This window comes from Rutidosis leptorrhynchoides, chromosome 9, assembly GCF_046630445.1.
Source record: "Rutidosis leptorrhynchoides isolate AG116_Rl617_1_P2 chromosome 9, CSIRO_AGI_Rlap_v1, whole genome shotgun sequence".
In the NCBI taxonomy this organism is placed as follows: domain Eukaryota; kingdom Viridiplantae; phylum Streptophyta; class Magnoliopsida; order Asterales; family Asteraceae; genus Rutidosis; species Rutidosis leptorrhynchoides.
In genome coordinates this window covers 109,581,909-109,587,913 of record NC_092341.1, presented here as the reverse complement: position 1 = coordinate 109,587,913, position 6,005 = coordinate 109,581,909, and positions in this window count along the sequence as shown.

Sequence of the window (6,005 nt, the reverse complement as noted above, 5' to 3'; positions counted from 1 at the left end):
TGTAGTTCATTGTTAATATACTTAATGATATGTTTACTTATCATAATACCATGTTAACTATATATATATATATATATATCCATATATATGACATCATATAGTTTTTACAAGTTTTAATGTTCGTGAATCACCGGTCAACTTTGGTGGTCAATTGTCTACATAAAACCTATTTCAATTAATCAAGCCTTAACAAGTTTGATTGCTTAACATGTTGGAAACAGTTAATCATGTAAATAACAATTTCATTTAATATATATAAACACGAAAAAGTTCGGGTCACTACAGTACCTACCCGTTAAATAAATTTCGTCCCGAAATTTTAAGCAGTTGGAGGTGTTGACGTATCTTCTAGAAATAAGTGCGGGTATTTCTTCTTCATCTAATCTTCTCGTTCCCAGGTGAACTTAGGTCCTCTACGAGCATTCCATCGAACTTTAACAATTGGTATCTTGTTTTGCTTAAGTCTTTTAACCTCACGATCCATTATTTCGACGGGTTCTTCGATGAATTGAAGTTTTTCGTTGATTTGGATTTCGTCTAACGGAATAGTGAGATCTTCTTTAGCAAAACATTTCTTCAAATTTGAGACGTGGAAAGTGTTATGTACAGCCGCGAGTTGTTGTGGTAATTCAAGTCGGTAAGCAACCGATCCGACACGATCAATAATCTTGAATGGTCCAATATACCTTGGATTTAATTTTCCCCGTTTACCAAATCGAACAACGCCTTTCCAAGGTGCAACTTTAAGCATGACCATATCTCCAATTTCAAATTCTATATCTTTTCTTTTAATGTCGGCGTAGCTCTTTTGTCGACTTTGGGCGGTTTTCAACCGTTGTTGAATTTGGATGATCTTCTCGGTAGTTTCTTGTATTATCTCCGGACCCGTAATCTGTCTATCCCCCACTTCACTCCAACAAATTGGAGACCTGCACTTTCTACTATAAAGTGCTTCAAACGGCGCCATCTCAATGCTTGAATGGTAGCTGTTGTTGTAGGAAAATTCTTCCAACGGTAGATGTTGATCCCAACTGTTTCCAAAATCAATAACATATGCTCGTAGCATGTCTTCAAGCATTTATATCGTCCTTTCGCTCTGCCCATCAGTTTGTGGATGATAGGCAGTACTCATGTCTAGACGAGTTCCTAATGCTTGCTGTAATGTCTGCCAGAATCTTGAAATAAATCTGTCATCCCTATCAGAGATAATAGAGATTGGTATTCCATGTCTGGAGACAACTTTCTTCAAATACAGTCGTACTAACTTCTCCATCTTGTCATCTTCTCTTATTGGCAGGAAGTGTGCTGATTTGGTGAGACTATCCACTATTACCCAAATAGTATCAAAGCCACTTGCAGTCCTTGGCAATTTAGTGATGAAATCCATGGTAATGTTTTCCCATTTCCATTTCGGGGTTTCGGGTTGTTGAAGTAGACCTGATGGTTTTTGATGCTCCGCTTTGACCTTAGAACACGTCAAACATTCCCCTACGTATTTAGCAATATCGATTTTCATACCTGGCCACCAAAATTGTTTCTTGAGATCCTTGTACATCTTCCCCGTTCCAGGATGTATTGAGTATCTGGTTTTATGAACTTCTCTAAGTACCATTTCTCTCATATCTCCAAATTTTGGTACCCAAATTCTTTCAGCCCTATACTGGGTTCCGTCTTCCCAAATATTAAGATGCTTCTCCGATCCTTTAGGTATTTCATCCTTTAAATTTTCCTCTTTTAAAACTCCTTGTTGTGCCTCCTTTATTTGAGTAGTAAGGTTAGTGTGAATCATTATATTCATAGCTTTTACTCGAATGTGTTCTCTGTCCTTTCTGCTCAAGGTGTCGGCTACCACATTTGCCTTCCCCAGGTGGTAACGAATCTCAAAGTCGTAATCATTCAACAATTCAATCCACCTACGCTGCCTCATATTCAGTTGTTTCTGATTAAATATGTGTTGAAGACTTTTGTGGTCGGTATATATAATACTTTTGACCCCATATAAGTAGTGCCTCCAAGTATTTAATGCAAAAACAACCGCGCCTAATTCTAAATCATGCGTCGTATAATTCTGTTCGTGAATCTTCAATTGTCTAGACGCATAAGCAATTACTTTCGTTCGTTGCTTTAATACACAACCGAGACCTTGCTTTGAGGCGTCACAATATATCACAAAATTATCATTCCCTTCAGGTAATGACAATATAGGTGCCGTAGTTAAATTTTTCTTTAACAATTGAAACGCTTTCTCTTGTTCATCTTTCCATTCAAATTTCTTCCCTATATGCGTTAATGCAGTCAAGGGTTTTGCTATTCTGGAAAAGTCTTGGATGAACCTTCTGTAGTAACCAGCTAGTCCTAAAAACTGGCGTATGTGTTTCGGAGTTTTCGGGGTTTCCCACTTTTCAACGGTTTCAATCTTTGCTGGATCCACCTGAATACTTTCTTTGTTCACTATATGACCGAGGAATTGAACTTCTTCTAACCAAAATGCACACTTTGAAAACTTAGCGTACATTTTTTCTTTTCTCAGCAACTCTAGCACTTTTCTCAAATGTTCTTCGTGCTCTTGATCATTCTTCGAGTAAATAAGTATGTCATCGATGAAAACAATGACAAACTTGTCAAGATATGGCCCACACACTCGGTTCATGAGGTCCATGAACACAGCTGGTGCGTTAGTCAATCCAAATGGCACTTCACCCGCATTTGATGATATCCAGAACGTAAATCGATCTTCGAATACACAGACGAGCCTTATAGTTGATCAAATAAGTCGTCGATTCTCGGTAGTGGGTAGCGGTTCTTGATGGTAAGTTTGTTCAACTCTCGGTAGTCGATACACTACCTGAATGTACCATCTTTCTTCTTGACAAACAAAACAGGAGCTCCCCATGGTGATGTGCTTGGTCGAATGAAACCACGCTCTAAAAGTTCCTGTAACTGACTTTGTAATTCTTTCATTTCGCTGGGTGCGAGTCTGTATGGAGCACGAGCTATTGGTGCAGCTCCTGGTACAAGGTCTATTTGAAATTCAACGGATCGATGTGGGGGTAATCCCGGTAATTCTTTCGGAAATACATCAGGAAATTCTTTTGCGATGGGAACATCACTGATGTTCTTTTCTTCAGGTTTAACTTCCTCGATGTGTGCTAGAATGACATAACAACCGTTTCTTATTAGTTTTTGCGCCTTCAAACTACTAATAAGATTTAATTTCGCGTTGTTCTTTTCTCCGTACACCATTAAAGGTTTTCCTTTTTCACGCATAATGCGAATCGCATTTTTGTAACAAACGACCTCTGCTCTTACCTTTTTCAACCAGTCCATGCCAATTATTACATCAAAACTCCCTAACTCGGCTGGTATTAAATCAATTTTAAACGTTTTATCCCCCAGTTTAATTTCTCTCTCCCGACATATATTATCTGCTAAAATTAATTTACCGTTTGCTAATTCGAGTAAAAATTTACTATCTAAAGGCGTCAATGGGCAACTTAATTTAACACAAAATTCTCTACTCATATAGCTTCTATCCGCACCCGAATCAAATAAAACATAAGCAGAATTATCGTCAATAAGAAACGTACCCGTAACAAGCTCCAGGTCTTCCTGTGCTTCTGCTGCATTAATATTGAAAACTCTTCCATGGCCCTGCCCATTAGTATTCCCCTGATTCGGGAAATTTCTAATAATGTGGCCCGGTTTTCCACATTTATAACAAACAGCGTTGGTATTACTTGCTCCGACACTATTCGTTTCGGCATTACTTGTTCCGACATTATTTGTTCCTTTAGTTCTGTTAAACTTTGGTCCGTAGACCTCACACTTTGTTGCGCTATGACCATTTCTTTTACACCTATTGCAAAATGTCGTGCAAAATCCCTGACGATTTTCTTCGCACCTATGACATGGTTGTTTTTGGTTTTTGTTGCCGTTGTTGTTATTGAGGTTGTTGTTGGGATTGTTATTGTTGTTGAAATGGTTGTTGTTGTTGTTGTTGTTGGGATATTTGTTGTAGTTATTGTTAGGATTGCAGTTATTGTTGCGATTGTTGTTGCGGTTGTTGGGATAGTTGTTGCGATTGTGGTTGTAATTGTTGTTGTTGTTGTACTGGTGACTCTTGTCACCGTTTTCCTCCCACTTCCTCTTAAGTTGTTTCGTGTTGGCATCTTCGGCCACTTGTTCTTTAATTCTTCCCTCAATCTGATTTATGAGTTTATGAGCCATTCGACTTGACTTCTGTATAGAAGCGGGCTCGTGTGATCTCACATCTTCTTGAATCCTTACTGGTAACCCTTTTACAAACGCGTCGATCTTCTATTCTTCATCTTAAAATGCTCTCGGACACAATAGGCACAACTCTATGAATCTTCGTTCATATGTGGTAACATCAAACCCTTGTGTTCATAACTCTCTAAGTTCTGCCTTGAGTTTATTGACTTCGTTTCTAGGACGGTACTGCTCGTTCATCAATTGCTTGAATGCCGACCACGGTAGTGCGTAAGCAGTATTTTGTCCTACCTATTCAAGATAGGTGTTCCACCATGTTAATGCAGTACCTGTGAAGGTATGCGTAGCGTACTTAACTTTGTCCTCTTCAGTACACTTACTTATGGCAAACACCGATTCGACTTTCTTGGTCCACCGTTTCAATCCAATTGGTCCTTCGGTTCCATCAAATTCCAAAGGTTTGCAGGCAGAGAATTCTTTGTAGGAGCATCCTATACGATTTCTTGCGCCATTAGCTGCATTGCTAGATTCAGAGTTATTGTTGGTATGTAGCGCAGCCTGTACTGCGGCTATGTTTGCAGCAAGAAAGGTACGAAATTCCTCTTCGCTCATATTCATGGTGTGTCGAGTAGTCGGTGCCATTTCCTTCAAAATAACCAAATGAATCGAGTTAATCATACAGAATATTAAGAGTAGTCAATAGTATTTCGTAGCATAATATGAACTCATTTATAAAAGCTTTTTCTTCATATTAGCGTTTTATAAGTTTAAATTCGGGTACTACATACCCGTTAAGTTCATACTTAGTAGCTAATATACAATTCAACTACTACAATTCCATATGAAAAACTGATTATAATAATATATCACATACAAATATTCTTCAAACTTACAACTTCGCTATATTACATATAACATGAAATATAGTACACTATGATACAGGACAGTTTTGAAGATAAATCTAGTTAATACGCAAGTTGTTCAGCAAAGGAAATAAAGACACGTAATTTATAAGTCCAGAAACAAGTCATGCATTCTGGTTTTACTAAGACGACTTCCCATCCTTGGTCTTATGGAAAATAACCGTTATGACCATTGGCTAGGCAGCATGTTGTAATGTCGTCAAAAGGACGAGGGTTTTGTAATGTCCAACAGCCCCGTAATAATCTAAAAATCTTGTTTCTCACCCCAACTACTGAATCCGTCACCTGTGGGAAGGTTTTATTTAAAAGTTGCAATCTGATGTTCTTTTTCTCACTTTGGTAAGAAGCGAACATCACTAACCCGTAAGCATAACATGCTTCTTTATGTTGCATGTTAGAAGCTCTTTCTAATTCACCAAATCTTATGTTGGGATATGTTGAGTCAAAATAGGTTCTTAACCCGTAGCGTAAAATTGCATTTGGGTTCCCCGCATTTAATGCTTTAAAGAAAACAAGGTGTAACTTACCGTCTCCCCAATGTGATATACCCCACCTATCAAAGGAAAGCCTTTTATAAACTAAGGCATTTCTGGAAAGTCTTTCAAATGTTTGACAAGTTAATTTCTCCATAGCTAAATGTGCTGATGAATTCTGACCGACTATAGACAAGATTTCCTCAATCATATCCTCTGGTAGGTCTTCTAAAATATTCAGTTGTCTACCCTTAATGTCCATTTTGTTTTTATACTATAAAATAGACAAGGATTAGATTCGTAATAACAAACAATACAAGTAATTTTTACATAGAACATAAAAGTACAAGCACACTACAATACATATAATACACAACAT